Source organism: Lissotriton helveticus, chromosome 2_1 (assembly GCF_964261635.1).
Source record: "Lissotriton helveticus chromosome 2_1, aLisHel1.1, whole genome shotgun sequence".
NCBI lineage: Eukaryota > Metazoa > Chordata > Amphibia > Caudata > Salamandridae > Lissotriton > Lissotriton helveticus.
This window is the reverse complement of record NC_136059.1, coordinates 1,046,000,529-1,046,016,092: the sequence shown is the minus strand read 5'-3', so window position 1 is coordinate 1,046,016,092 and position 15,564 is coordinate 1,046,000,529.

Genomic DNA, 15,564 nt, shown 5'->3' with positions numbered 1-15,564 from the left:
AGATGGCCATGTGCCGGATAGCACTATTTCCCTGATTTACAAAAAGATGATTAATGATCGCTCGAGCTTGCTCGGGCGCCTCAGAGAGACTTGGATTGCTGATGGTGTTGAGTTGGACGATGACGATTGGCAGTCTGCGATCTCCTCCCCCAGAGAGGTTGCAATCCCGGCCCGTCTCCGCTTGGTCCAGCTTAAAATCCTTCATCGGATTTATTTTACTGGCCCTCGCCTGATCCATATGGGTTATTCGACGGACGGCTTGTGCAGGCGTAGTTGTGGTCTACTTGGTACCTTCCTTCACATAATTTGGGAATGTCCCGTGATGGTGCTCTTCTGGAATCGTATACATGCGGTGATGAATGAGGTCACGGGTGTTGTGATGCTGCCAGAGGCCCGACGATGTTTGCTGAATGTATGGGGACCGAATGACTATGATGTGTCACAGTTGCGATGGGCTACCCTTGGTAATATGATTGCAAAAAGAGACATCGCGCAGCTCTGGGGGTCCCAAAGACCACCCACAGTGGCGGCATGGAAAGAGAATATGGATTGGTGTATGTTTAGAGAGAAGACTGTATACGTGGCGAGAGGCAGACCCAGAAAGTGGGGGAAAATCTGGGATCAATGGAACTCCTACCGGGGAGATATTTGTACGCCCCCTCTCACGGAGATACCTAGTCCTCCCCAGTCTCCCTGACCCGACATTCCTGAGGTAGTATAGCGTGTTCTGTTCTGATTTTAGTTTTCGGCTTCTGACCCCCTCATCTCTGTACAACGACTCCTGTATCAAACTACTGTGTATCTCCCGCCCTCCGTGAGCACTCACCCGCTTCATGTATACTGTTATATTGCCTTGCTTATGTTTTCTGTGTTGTTTGATTAAAATAAAAAAGTTACAAAAAAAAAAAAGAAATGGAAACTGTGAGCAGACACAGGTGACATTATTGAAAAATGTGAAAATATGAATCCTTATTTCACACAGACACTCAGTGTGATCCTTGTCAAAAATGTTAAATACATACATTTTACCATAAAACATTTACCAGAGTGAGATGAGACACACGCAAAGAGAGAAATTACACACACAAAGAGAGAGATGGGGCAGGCACAGAGTGAGATGGGACACAGGCTCAGAGATGAGACAGAGGCACAGAGTGAGATGAGACACACGGAAAGAGAGAGATGGGACAGGCACAGAGTGAGATGAGACACAGGCACAGAGTGAGATGAGACACAGGCACAGAGTGAGATGGGACACAGGCTCAGAGATGAGACAGAGGCACAGAGTGAGATGAGACACACGGAAAGAGAGAGATGGGACAGGCACAGAGTGAGATGAGACACAGGCACAGAGTGAGATGAGACACAGGTACAGAGTGAGATGAGACACAGGCACAGAGTGACATGAGACATAGGCACAGAGTACCCTTTAAGCTAAGAGATGCACACTGTGAGCAACACAGGTGACATTATTGAAAATTTTGAAAATATAAATCCTTATTTCACACAGACACTCAGTGTGATCCTTGTAAAAAATGAGTCAGATAAGACAAAGACACAGAGTGAGATGAGACACAGGCACAGAGTGAGACGAGACACAGGCAAAGAGTAAGATGAGACACACAAAGAGAGAAATTACACACACAAAGAGAGAGATGGGGCAGGTACAGAGTGAGATGAGGTACAGGCACAGAGTGAGATGAGACACAGGCATTGAGTGAGATGAGACACAGGCACAGAGTGAGATGAGACATAGGCACAGAGTGAGATGAGACATAGGCACAGAGTGAAATGACACACACAAAGAGAGAGATGGGGCAGAGACTGAATGAGATGAGACACAGGCACAGAGTGAGATGAGACACACGCAAAGTGAGAAATAACACACAAAGAGAGAAATGAGGCAGGCACAGAGTGAGATGAGACACAGGCACAGAGTGAGATGAGACACAGGCACAGAGTGAGATTAGACACAGGCACAGAGTGAGATGAGACATAGGCACAGAGTGAGATGAAACACAGGAACAGAGTGAGATGAGACACAGGCACAGAGTGAGATGAGACATGCAAAGAGAGAAATGAGACACACAAAGAGTGAGATGGGGCAGGCACAGAGTGAGATGAGACACAGGCACAGAGTGAGATGAGACACAGGCACAGAGTGAGATGGTGCAGGCAGAGAGTGAGATTAATAATAAAACTGTACTGCACTGCACTTAGTTATGTTGTAAACTAGTGTTTATATCGTTAACTTATTGTAATTGCTATGTAGTATGGTAGTAGTGGTCTATAATATGTTATTTTTTCTTTACCACAGATTGTAATCATCTATAGAAAGATAAAAGAATATGCCGACGAAGGAAAGAAGAAAAAAAAATATATAAACATGGTTTATGGTCCAAGAAAACACAATTAGAAGATTCATCCAAAACACAATCTTCAGGGGGGAAAAAGAATGCTCCTGGTAAGCAAACAAAGGAGTTTTTAAGGAAATTAACGCTATGTTTAAAAAAAAAGATGTTCTTTCAAAGAAAAAAAAATCATATGTAAATAAAATTTTAGACCTGTAAAAGGAGATGATATTCTCTATAGCAATAGACGGAGAAATCAATTTATTGACATTCGTAGACGAATGTTTTATAACAGAATTGTTTTAAATTTATTAAAAAATGTAAAGATGTATAAAAAGAAGAGTGCTTTTTACAAGAAAAAAAAGTATAGTGAAGATTGTGGATCAGGCTTTTGAAGTAAAAAACAAATTATACGGTTTGGTAATCAATAGAATTCGTACACTAGATGAGGTAATCAATGTTTTCAAATCAAAATGTAAGTGGAAAAGAGTAATTAATCGGACTAACTTTTGCGATGTTTTTTCTGGAGAATGGAAGCATAGTTCAAGTTGTGAGCCATTTTTTAACGAAGAAAGTTACTTTCAGGATATGGATTTGGTGCATGCAGTTGACACCAGTGGTGTAGCATATGAGGTGAAGGACGTTGTTCTGTTGAAAAAGAAAAAATTGTGCCTAGAAATGCAGAAGAGGTGTTAGCTGATGAAGTTTTAGGGAGATGTCCTAAGGCTCCAGTGTATACTTGAAATTGTAGTAGTATTTGTAGTGTGCGACAGGATTCAATTGATTTGTTTCTTAAATTCTTACGGACATATATTAAGAAAAGTCTAAAACAAAAGATGAAGATTTTGCAAGAGTTAGATCCTTGCAGAGTGAGAGAAAAAACAGGTTTGCATGGGCATTCACTGGCTTGTCTTTCAAGAAAAGTATGTCAGAGTGTTTTTCACCATTTTAGGATGTTAGCAGTGCAACATAATAAAGTGAGGAAATTAGTGAGAAGGTTGTATTATGCAAAAAGTCCAGTACTTAAGCTAAAACAGTTAAACAGTGCTCTTTTGCATGGAACTGAATTAGATGTGAAGAACATTTGTGAAGAAATTGCGTTTTGTTACTTTTGTGAAAAAGAGGACAGTGCAGAAACTGATACAGTAATAGAAGGTAATGTGGAAGAGAATGTACAGATTTCAAGTACAGAAAAATTTGAACATGAAATTACAAAGTTTAAGGTCAATTCAAGTGAAAGGCCTAATTTTTCTTGTGTGTGTTGTTGACGAACTCATTATAAGAATCAGACTGGATTAGTTGATTTATATGTAAAAAGTGAAATGGAAAATAATGATGAGTGGAAGGATTTTGCAACTTATTTGTTGGTAAAAAATTGTTTTGATTTGGGTTCTGATCAACGTATTTGTAAATATTGTTATAATAAATTAAATGAAAACAGAATGCCTGCTAGAGATGTTCATAATAATCTGGAGTTGGTAGAAATTCCTTCTGAATTGATGGATTTAAATACCTATGAGTCTATTCTGATTCAATGTGTGCATCCTTTTCAGGCTCTTGTTCGCATGGAGCCTAAGACAGGGAAATTGCCTCCTTCAGATTTACAGAGAGGATTAAAGGGAAGAGTTGTTTATTTGCCTCTAGATTTTAAGAAAAATATTGATACAATTGGTGTAGAAAAAGTAGAAGAGGAACCTCTGGTTATTCTAGTTAATGGTGTTCCAACAAAGAGTAAATACATCTGGCAAGAATTAGTGGATGTTAGGAAAGTCAAAAAGGCAACGTTGTATTTGGTAAAAAATAATCACTACTACAAAAATGTATATGTTGGAGAAGAGGAAACAACTGTAGAAGAGGACAGTGATTTCTCAGCTGGGCAAATTGAAAACGTTCATGTCTCTAGAAGTGAAGAAATGTATGAATATTATAGTGTTCATCCATTGCATTCCAAAGAAGTAATGGGGAATGCTATTGACTTGTTTCAAATGAAAGAAGCAAAAGGAAGTCCCCTTAGTGTATGGGAAGAAAGTTTGGAAGCTCGTTGTTTTCCACAGTTATTTCCAACAGGTCAAGGTGGACGATATTACGACCGACCTGTTCAAATTCCTGCATCTGAATACCGGACTTTAAGATTATATGCAGAAGATCCAAGGTTTCGTCAATGCATTCCATATTTGTTTCATCTACTGTTTGAGAGTGACTTGTCTGGACTTTCTTATGCAGTGAACCATATACTGACAAGTGGAGTACATCTGCAAAATGTTTTCGGCAAGGGACTTTATGGATAAAGTCAAACTGCAAGACAGTATTTTGGAATCTCACCTAATTAATCTCATGGCATGTCAACGTGGTACTAACGAGTATTGGTACCGTTGTCATGGGGAATTGAAATATATGCTAAGAATTTAGGAACTCCTACATGGTTCCTCACTCTGAGGTGTGCTAAGTATGCTTGGGAAGACTGACTTCAATTTCTATGAGAGGCAAATGCAAACATTGAAAATATTGAATACAAGACACCTGGAGAACTGTTGTCTTTGGATCCAGTTAATGTATGCAGGTATTTCAATCATAGGTTTGAAGCTATGATGTCTTTTATCACAAACAAAAAAAATCCTCCGCTTGGAGAGGTTTTGGATTTCTTTTGGAGAAAGGAGTATCAAGCAAGAGGTGCTCCTCACCTACATATGCTGCTATGGATCAAAGATGCACCCAAATTTGGAACAGATTCGGATGACAAAGTGATGAGTTTCATTGAACAGTATTCTACATGTGCTGTTCCGAAAAGTACAGAAGAAAACAATTTAAGACATCAAGTTTTACGCTTTCAAATCCATCGGTGTGGAAAATACTGTCGTCGAAAATACAAATCCAAGGACAAGTTCTACACAAAATGTCGTTTTGCATTTCCACGACCAGTAACATCGAAAGGAAGTGTGAACAATTTTATGTCTTCTCAGCGACATACTATGACCAGAAAATCACCGAAAAATACATACAACCTAAGAAGAAATGAAGAGTCCAAATACATAAATTACTACAACCCAATCATTTTGTCCAGGTGGAATGCTAACATGGATTTTCAATATGTTGCTGACAACTCTATTGCTGTGGCTCGATATGTGACGTCTTACATCACAAAATCAGAAAAGACGGAAATGTGGGAGGACATTTCACATGAAAAGAGCCTAAGTAAGAAATTATACAGTTACAGTCTGAAGATGTTGTCGCATCGAGAAATTGGAGCATATGAATGTTCTGATCGGTTGTCATCAGCAAGTCTATATGCCAAATCTAGAACAATCATTTAGGTGAGTCTAGGTCTTTCTGCAACACGAAACCGGGTTTTAAAATCTGTACAAGAAATAGAGTATTTGGCGGAGAAAGAACCAAACAGTACAGATATTTTGAAGACAAACATGTTGGATACATACTATCCAAATAGAAGTAGTCATCTTGAGAACGTTTGTCTCTATGAAGTTCTGCAAACCTATACTTTTAAGAGGAACATCATAGAAGATATCAATAAAGGAGTATATGCTGTAATTGGATGTGAAGGATGTCTGGTGAAACAAAGAAAAGGCCATTTGATTAATCATCGAAAATTGAGTTGTGGATCTCCTGACAAAAGGGAATTTTACTATTTAGCTCTTTTGCAACCCTTTAAGCCATGGCGTACAGAAGAGGAACTACTTGGAGATTTTCTCAGTTATGAAGATACGTTCAATGCAACCAAGGATACCATAGAATGTCCTGTTTTTTCAAATTATCTGCAAATGTTGAACGAGGAAATACAGCAAGAAGCTACAATTGCAGCAGAGATTGCTAGAGACAGTTCTCAAGACAGTCAGAGTTCTGCTTCATTGAGTCAGGATCCACTAGGAGGACCCATTATTCAAACTGAAGCTGCCACTGCCATGGATGAAGTGGAAAGAGCCATGGAACAAGCTCAGGAGGATGTAGTTAACTTAGAAGATTTAGAAAAAGAACTAAACGTTGAGCAGAGACAAATATATGACGTAGTCACAGAACAGATTGAGCATGGTTTATGTCATGAGAAAAAAGAGTTCTCATGTACATCATTTATACCTGTCCGACTGTACGTGAGTGGAGAAGCAGGAACTGGAAAAAGTTTTCTGATTAAAGCAATTGCAACTTATCTGCAGAAAAGAACAGAGTCATCGCTGTCTTGTGTTGTTACCGCTCCAACTGGGTTGGCACCACATTACATTAAAGGGATTACTTTACATATTTATTGATGCTGCCAGTAGAGCATGATAATAAATTACAATACCACAAGCTATCTGGAGAAGCTTGTTGTGAAGTTTCAAGAGTTCTAAAGAAAATGAAACTTCTTATCATTGATGAGGTAAGCATGGTATCAAATGTAATGCTTGCTTTTGTGCATTTAAGAATGCAAGAAGTTCTTAAAACAGAGTATGATGTGTTATTTGGAGGCAAACACATCATTGTTTTTGGAGATCTACTGCAGCTAACTCCAGTGAAAGGACAACCAGTGTTTAAAATGCTTACGCATGAAGATACCAGGAAGTGCTTAGGAAGCATTGGAAATGTTAACATATGGTTACATTTCAAATATGCAGAACTGCTTCAAAATATGCGACAGGCAAAGGATGAAGAATATAAAAATATTCTACAAGATGTAATAATTGGAAAAGTAAGTGAGCATGGCAAAGAAGCTTTCCATGCACGATTAGTTTCAAATTTGTTTCCAAACGAAAACATTCTCCCAGAGAATATTTTTAAGAAAATTCCTGAAAACAAATCTGTCATATGCTTGATGCCAACTCTGCAAGAATGTTCAATCTTCAACAACAAAATGTTAAAGTTAGAAAATCAAGAGATTGTGAGACTGGAAGCTATTGATAAAATAGATCATGAAGAAGTGTTAGACCTGTCTGCCCTTTGGGTAGCCCCTCCTTTTAATTATTTATTTTGTCCCCTTTTTGCCCCTTATAACCTTTCATTTTTTTTATGTCCACTGGATTTTTAGGTATTGACCTAGGGGTTAGATGCTCTTTTGCCCTCATAGTCCTTTTTCCTGAGGCCTAGGCGCCTGCCTGACTAGAGTTACAAGCTACACAAAATGGTGGCTATTAACTGCCATAACGGTCACCTCAGGACAGGACCCATAGCTTAGAATAGGGACCTTCCATAACCTTCCGGTCCCTTCTGGACCTTCTGAGGCCAGCCTATATAAGGCCAGAACCAGGGCGGCCATTTTAGCTGTTGGTGAGTAGTGACCAGAGAACCAAGGAGAGCCTAGCGAGGAGTGAAGCTTTAGTGTGGGGAGGCAAGCGCACTGTTAGGAGATAGACTGTCCTTTGGGTCAGCTGCCCTACCGTGCTGACGTAGCCCCCTGCCTATTGACTGAGCCCTGGCAGCTCTACTTTATTTATAGACTCCTGAAGCCATTTACCTTCCCTCATGAAAACGTAGTTAATTGGCTGGGGAAGTCAGTGGGAGCAGGTCCTAATTCAGTAGGAGATTGTTCCGCCTACTCTCCCCCTTGCCGTATGTGACCTCGCCTGAATTGTCTGCTTGGAGGTAGTGAGGTTAAACCCTTCCTCGCCCCTTCCTCGAGAAGACTCCTTGGCCAAAAGAACTTAAACTTACCCGGTAGCGATTGGCGTGTGGCGACGCCGTCACCGGATTACTGCCGCTGATTTCCTGGGCTCCCCCCCCTGTGGTGGGAAGTTGGCTGGGCGGACCTGTCCGGGGTCAGCGGGGCAGTAAGCTGAGAAGACAGCGTTGCGGAGATCAGTGAGCGCGGGCGAGTGAATTCCTTGAAGGAGGCCGGCCTGCGAAGTTCCCTCCCCCTCTGATGGACGAGAGGAGGGCGGGTCACAGAACTGCGAGGAGCACCGAGGGAGTCACGGCATAGTTCCGGCCCCGCAAGCTGCTTTGCCTCTTGCAGCACGGGGGTCGGGATCAACCCAGAGCCGGGATTTCCGGGTATCGAGGCTCCAGCAGGAGCGTGAGTGGAGGAAGGTCGAGTTCCACACAACGCGGTAAGACCGTGAGAGGGGAGAGTGGAGCCCCTGAGTCTGTGAGGGCTTCGGTGTGAAAGGAGGGAGGGGAGAGCCCACTGAACCTGTCCTCAAAGACTGCCGGGCAGGCTGTCGGTAGATGAAAAAGGGGCCAGACAGACAACAACAGGTTTTGGGGGCAGCTCCTCTTCGAACTGTGTAGCAATTAGACTGTCCAGACGCCACGAGTGAGTGACACCTAAAATAACCTGTCGTTCCCTCTAGGGGAGGCTTCCTGGAGGAGAGCTCATACTGTGGGAAGGGTAGAAGGGTAGATAGCAGCATAAAGAAAATGGAGGGTTGACTGACGGAAGTGATGCACTGTACATGAAAGCCGAGGTCAAAGGGCTGTATTGAAATTAAGAGGGAAGCAGATGAGAAGGTTGTCCCCTTTTAATCAAAGTACTAGAGCCTGAAACTGATTCTGTGAGAGACAAATATTGTCTTGTAACTTAAGAACAACGTAAATGGGTATATGATAAATGTAACTTTTATTGCCTGTCTTTATCCAGAAAGCCAGCTGCTTGTAGTAGCTTTGGAGCATCAAGGGTAATGTACGAACTTGTCACACGGGGGAGTAAACTTATTCTGTACACCTTAATTGAAGCTGAAGAATCCATATTCAATGCTCCAGTTGCAAGAATTATCCCAGAGTTATTGTATTGAAGAAGGGCGAAAAGAATTAATGCTGCTTTGTGTAAATGTGCTTAGCCCATAAATTGACAACGGAGATATGTACTGTATTGCAGGGAGACTATGCTAAAAGTTAAAAGAATCTGCTAAAGAATATTTTATAAAGCAACCCGTATTTTCCTAAAAATTGGTGTAGTGTTGTTTTTGAGTGGATGGACGCTGAGTTGCTGCAGGGTGTGACGCAAACTTAACGCATGTGCCTTTGGATTACGCCTTCCCATTTAGTGCCAAGCTACCCTATGTGACTTGGAGATCCCAGGTCCAACAAGAAGCAACTATTATTTTGTCAGAAAAGTTTAAATCAAAATTGGATTCTTTAGAGAAGACAATATCTAAAACTGCTGGTTTGGAAAAGACTCTGTGTGCATCTTTAAATTATCGTATAATTTTACGACGAAATTTACATGTGGAAAGAGGTTTAGTAAATGGAGCAATGGGTCATGTTGTTGATTTTGTGAATTACCGAAATAGAGATGGAATTGAATTTATGAAAATTAAATTTGATGGTATTGAAGAAGTACAACAAATCAGTCGTTGTTCTGCTCGATTTTTGCTTGTGAAAGATTTATATGTCCACCGAAAACAGTTTCCTGTTTCTTTGGCATATGCGGTGACTATTCATAAATCTCAAGGTTTAAGTGTAGATGGTGCTTTGGTGAATATTGGAAGTTCTGTGTTCAAGGAGGGTATGGCATATGTTGCTTTATCTCGAGTCAGAACTTTATCTGGATTGTACTTGATTGAATTTGATGAGACAAAGATTAGTGCAGATCTAAATTGTGTAAAAGAATATAATAGGTTAAGAAGAGAGTATGCTCCAAATTTACCTCAATATCCTCTATTTGAAAAGCGTGTGGTAGGCCGAAAAAGAAAAAATGAGAAAAATTCTAGTGAAGTTGTAGCAAAAAGAAAAAAAGTAGATGAAGCAGTAATTGTAAGCAGAAAGGAAAAGGATTCAGTTAAAGATGTTGTTGGATTTCAATTTGAAAATAGTTCTGGTGTCAACTGCTATGCTAATGTAGTGGTTAATGTTGTTTTTTGTAAGGGTGGGCGTAGTTCGTGAAGTAGCGCTAAGCAAAGCTACGCGAAGTGCACTTCGCACTACGTGAACTTCACGTAGCACTACGCGAGCTGCGTAGTTGCATGTTCGCACTGTGCAAGAAGCATTTTCAATGATTGCACAGTGCGAACAAGCATCCGGCACTGTGCAATCATTGAAAACGGCATCTTGCACAGTGCGAGCTGTAGTTTTCTGCCGCTCGAGTAGATTTTTACTCGAGCGGCAGCTTTCTCAACGCGAACTTGTAGTTTCTCATCGAGAGCGGTCGCGAGCATGCATGACCACTCGCAATGAGAAACCTGACCTCCCCGCGTTGAGAGTCTCGCCGGGATGTCATTTTGCTTGCTCACGGTCGCAAACATGACGTTGAGGAACGCGAACAAGCAAAGAAATGACTGCTGCGCTGCACTACGTGTGTTCGCACTGTGCTACGTGCAGCTTGCGTAGTGCGAAATTGCGCAAACTTCGCGAACTACGCGAGCGTAGCTTAGTGCTTCACCCAGGGTTCGGTTTTTTTCTCCAAACTTTACAAGAACAGATTGTTGAAAATCAGGATCAAAGATTTTGTTGTTTGTTGAATTCTGTGTTTCAGAAATGTAGCAGTGATAGAACAAAAATAGAAAGTGTTTCTGAAATTTGGCATGTATTAGACATATGTTCTGGTCTAAATCAATTTTCACAGAAAATTCAGCAAGATTGTCAGGAATTTCTAATGTATATGCTTGTTGTATTGCAAGATGAAGGTATAGATGTAGAAAATAATTTTGGCCTTTCTTATAAATGGCAGCATAACTGCGACAATTGTTCCTTTTCAAGTACTACTACAATAGACACTGAAAGATTTATATATTTGGCTTTACCAGACTGCAAATCAGTGTCTTTTAATAATCTAGTTAGAGAAGCAAATCAAAACATGGTCTGTACTCCATGTAAATCTGCAATGCTATCAACATTATTTATACAAAGATATGGACAGTATGTAATTTTAATGTTCCAACGATGTAGACCTGATGGAACTAAATTGACAACTTTAATTAAAAATGTTGTGGCTTCTCAATTATCAATTTCAGGAAGAACCTTTGCAACTGCAGCAATTATTTACCATGATGGTCCTTCGACAACATCGGGACATTACACAGCTTATTTAAAATGTCCAAAAGGCTGGACTAATTGTAATGATACTCAATTGACTTTCAAACAATGTTTGCCTTCTGACTTACAAAATTCTTACCTAGTGTTCTTAAAACCAAAATTTTAGGAAAGGTAATTGGCCTATGAAGATTGGAGCAGTTAATAAAACGTAGTCTTCTATTCAAAATTACTTTGTGAGTGAGATTGATCAAGATAATAAAAAACTTGTAGTTGTCACAGAGGTAGTGTAAGTGTATCACATAGTGAGTGATATCAGTATTATAGGAAATGTTAATCATGAGTAAGCCAGAGGTGGAAATATAACTATTGTTTCATGATGTAAAAGATGTTGGAGCTTTTCTTTCAGAAACTCGGGTAAATGGAAGTTTAAAAATACTATTGAGTAATTTCCAAAGAAAAGCACTTTCCATATACTATTTGGCCTCATGGAGAAGTACGTGGATCAAAAGTGAGTTAAGATATGTTTTTTCTAAATTTTACATTATTTATTGAAACGTTGTATGGGTTTTTTAAACACAATCTTTTTGATTGTGGTTTTTTTTGCCCGCTGTCATATGATGAGTAGTATTGAACTCACTGTTTTAAGTGAAATTCAATATATTCTGAGAACAGCAAAAATAAACCATATAACATGTTGTACAAGTTATTTTGTATTTTGTATTGTGTAATATGTATTATACTCCCCTTGTCTCACGCTCACTCACCTTTTTCCACCCTCTATCACCCCTCTTTACTCAGCCTCACTGCCCTTCTCTCACTCTCCTTCACCCCCGTTCCCTTACTCCACTTCCCTCACTACCTCTCATTCCCCATTCCTTCACTCTCCTTTCCCTCTCTCCCCTCCACCACTCTCCAGCTCTCAGTCACTCTACTTCAGTCCCCTTCCCCTTCTTTCTATCTTTTGCTCCCTCAGTAATTCACCTTCCCTCAGTCACCTTACTCCACTTCATTCACTCCTTCTCTCCCTCCCACTGTCCTCTCACATCCTCACTCCCCTTCCCTCACTCTCTCACTCTTACCCTCACTCCCTCCATCCCCTCACTGTGTCACTCCCCCTTCCCTCAAACTCACTCCCTTTAACTCACGAACACTCATTTACCTTTCTATGCTCCCTTACTTAGTCTCCTTCTCTCATTCCTTCCTTTACTACCTCGATGTCCTCACTCCCTCACTCCCCTTGTCTTATGCTCACTCGTCTTTATCCACCCTCTATCACTCCTCTTTCCTCAACCTCACTCCCATTCTCTCACCCTCCCTCTCCTCCCTTCCCTTATTCCACTTCCCTCACTTATCCTCATTCCCCATCCTTAACTCCCCTTACCCTCACTCTCCTCCTACAGTCACCTTTTCCCAGTTCCTCTGCTTCACTCCCCTTCCCCTTCTTTCCTTCCTTTGCTCCCTCAGTAATTCCCCTTCTCTCACTCACCTTACTCCACTTTACTCACTCCTTCTCTCACTCCCTCTGACCTCTCACTTCCTCACTCCTCTTCCCTCACTCCCTCTCTGTTACCCTCACTCCCTCTATCCCCTCACTCTCTCACGCCCCTTCACTCACTCTCACTCACCTTCCATTCCTCATTGTCGTGAATGCTCCCTCACTCACTCCCCCTTCCCTGTCACTAACTCCCCTTTCCTTACTTCCCTTTCCTCCATTAGTTCTGAAAACTCACATTCCTTTAGTATCTTACTCACCTTCAGTTCATTTCTCTCTCCCTCTCTTGCTCTCTGTCACTGAATCTATCCTCCTCATTATCCTCTTAGTAATTTGCTCTCCCTCTATTTCTTTTTCCCTCTCTCTGTCCTTCAGTATTCCTTTGTTTCTCTTTCTGTATCCTTCACTCCTACTTTATCTCTTAGTACCTTTTTTATGACCTTTAATCTTCTGCCTTGTCTCTTGTATTTTGAAATATAGATTATAAAAATTATAAGTAATTTTTTTTCCTTTTCCACAGATATTAAATGTATTAAAATATGTCATTAAGTTTACATTACTTATAAGGTAAGTTTGACAAACAAAATTTACTTTCTCATCACTCTTTTCCTCAACCTCAGTACTCTTCTCTCACCCATCCTCAGCCCCGTTCCCTTACTCCGCTTACTCCGCTTTCCTTACTTATCCTCATTCCCCATGTTCCCTCCCCTTCCCTTTACTTTTAGCCCCCTCTCACCTTCTCTCAGTACCTATGCTTCAGTCCGCTTCCCCTCTATTCCCTTCTTTCGCTCACTTACTCATTCCCCTTTCCTCACTCACCTTACTCCACTTCAATCACTCTTTCTTCACTCCCTCTGTCCTGTCACATCCTCATTCTCCTTCCCTCACTCCCTCTCTCTTAGCTTCACTACCTCCGTCCCATCACTCTCTCACTCCTCTTCTGTCACGCTCACTCCCTATAACTCACCTACAGTCCCTCACTTAGCTTTCTATGCTCCCTCACTCAGTCCCCTTCTCTCACTCTTTCCTTCACTCCCTGTGTCTCCTCACTTCCTCACTCCCCTTGTCTCACACTCACTTGCCTTTATCCACCCTCTATCACCACTCTTTCCTCAACCTCACTGCTCTTCTCTTACCCTTCCTCACCCCCGTACCTTTACTCTGCTTTCCTCACGTATTCTCATTCCCCATGTTCACTCCCCTTCCCCTCACTCACCTTCCACACTCACCTTCTTTCAGTCCCCCTGCTTCACTTCCCTTCCCCTCTCTTCCCTTCCTTTGCTCCCTCACTCATTCCCCTTCCCTCACTCACCTTACTCTACTTCACTCACTCCTTCTCTCACTGCCACTGTCCTCTCACATCCTCACTTCCCTTCGCTCACTCTCTCTCTGTTAGCCTCACTCTCTCCGTCCTCCTTCTCTCTCACTCCTCTTCCATCACACTGACTCCCTATAACTCACCCACACTCCCTCACTTACCTTTCTTTGCTCCCTCACTCAGTCCCTTTCTGTCACTCTTTCCTTCACTCCCACTATCCCCTCACTCCCTCACTTCCTTTGTCTTACCCTCACTCACTTTTATCCACCCTCTTTCACCCCTCTTTACTCACGCTCTCTGCCGTTCTCTCACCCTCCTTCACACCCGTTCCCTTCCTCCGGTTCCCTCACTATCCCTCATTGCCCATCCTTCTCTCTCCATCCCTTTACTTTTATCCCCCACTCACCTTCTCTCAGTACCTATGCTTCAGTCCTCTTCCCCTCTATTCCCTTCATTCGCTCACTCACCCATTCCCCTTTCCTCACTCACTTTACTCCACTTCACTCACTCTTTCTCTCACTCCCTCTGTCCTGTCACATTCTCATTCTCCTTCCCTCACTCAATCTCCCTTAGCTTCACTACCTCCGTCCCCTCACTCTCTCACTCCTCTTCTGTCACGCTCACTCCCTATAACTCACCTACAGTCCCTCACTTAGCTTTCTATGCTCCCTCACTCAGTCCCCTTCTCTCACTCTTTCCTTCAGTCCCTCTGTCTCCTCACTCCCTCACCTCACTCTCACTTGCCTTTATCCACCCTCTATCACCCCTCTTTCCTTAACCTCACTGCTCTTCTCTTACCCTACCTCACCCCCGTTCCTTTACTCCGCTTTCCTCACTTATCCTCATTCCCCATGTTCACTCCCCTTCCCCTCACTCACCTCCCACACTCCCCTTCTTTCAGTCCCCCTGCTTCACTTCCCTTCCCCTCTCTTCCTTTCCTTCACTCCCTCACTCATTCTCCTTCCCTCACTTACCTTACTCCATCAGTGATGTCAATTGAGATGTCATCAGTGATGTCATTAGTGATGTCATCAGTGATGTCACTGACCATGTCATGAATGATGTAATATGTGACATCATCAGCAGTGGATTGCGGGCGCGTGAGTTATAGTGAGTCCAACTAACTATAACGTGGGAATTTCAATGGTTTTGTATGAGTAAAATATTCAGCTAACTATAACTGGTGTGAAACCTATGGTTTTTTCAGTGAATTTCAAAGGTTTTTTAAATGCTAATTCCTAACTATAACGAGTAACGAGTGTTAAACCTACTGTTTTTTCAGTGAATATATATATATATATATATATATATATATATATATATATATATTTCTCCATGGTATGTGTAGTTAAGTAAAAAAAATTATATGCAAATATATCTTTTGGTATTTTATTCCTCGATATTCTGGTCAAGATGTTGTGATCATTCTTTATTAGGTCCTCGATAATCCCTATCTAAACCCTTACTTACAGATTGTCAGGGAAAGTTCTGCTAGTCTTGCACACTTT